Source organism: Uloborus diversus, chromosome 1, assembly GCF_026930045.1.
Source record: "Uloborus diversus isolate 005 chromosome 1, Udiv.v.3.1, whole genome shotgun sequence".
In the NCBI taxonomy this organism is placed as follows: Eukaryota; Metazoa; Arthropoda; class Arachnida; order Araneae; family Uloboridae; genus Uloborus; species Uloborus diversus.
In genome coordinates, this window is record NC_072731.1 from 101,328,026 (window position 1) to 101,328,832 (window position 807).

Consider the following 807-nt stretch of genomic DNA (forward strand, 5'->3'; position numbering starts at 1 on the left):
TATGCTCTAATAAAATGTAAATATTCGTAAGAAAAAACAAAGCACCCTCTTATCGCACAATCTATTCTTTTTTTTTTCCAAGTGATGTTTATAAGCACTGGAATAAAATTATTATAATAATATTAGTTTTAAAATGAAATTTGAGCATAATTTCAGAAGACATTTTCAATTCTTAAGTATTTCCAAGGTTTTCAGAATAATAAAAGTGAAATTAAAATAGGTTAAAAGTTACACTTTTTAATGAAAATTTGATGCATTTCACAAGTAAACAAAACCAATTATTTCTGCTTTAAGTTTTGAAAAGCTCATGTACTTGGTTTATTGGTGCTGTTAACACAGTGTAAAAGCATTAAGGTTAAATTCAAACCCAATCATATTAAGATTGTTCAAAAAAAAAAAAAAATCTCTTATAAAACATATTAAATTTTCATATCTGATTTGTCCCTTAAGTGTTTAGATGAATTGTTGAACATCTAGGAAAAATGTTTAGTTTCGTAAGTTTATTTGTTTATAGCATACAAGATTTTTAACCTATACCAATTTCGAGAAACTCGAGAAACTACAGCAGAGGCAAAGTTTTGCGATGAAAATATAAAATACCAAATACTTGAAATAACGGGAGATTTTTTTCAAAAAACCTTTTAATTTTCATGCGAAAGCTTTCACAAAATCCCTTTCACACTTTTTTTAGCCAAATGTATGAAGCTACTCTTCTAGATTGCTTATGCAAACATGAAAATTCGTTAAGATATTGGCAACAGAATGAGTTTAATTTCTATTGTTTGCAAAAAAAAAAGCAATAATGAT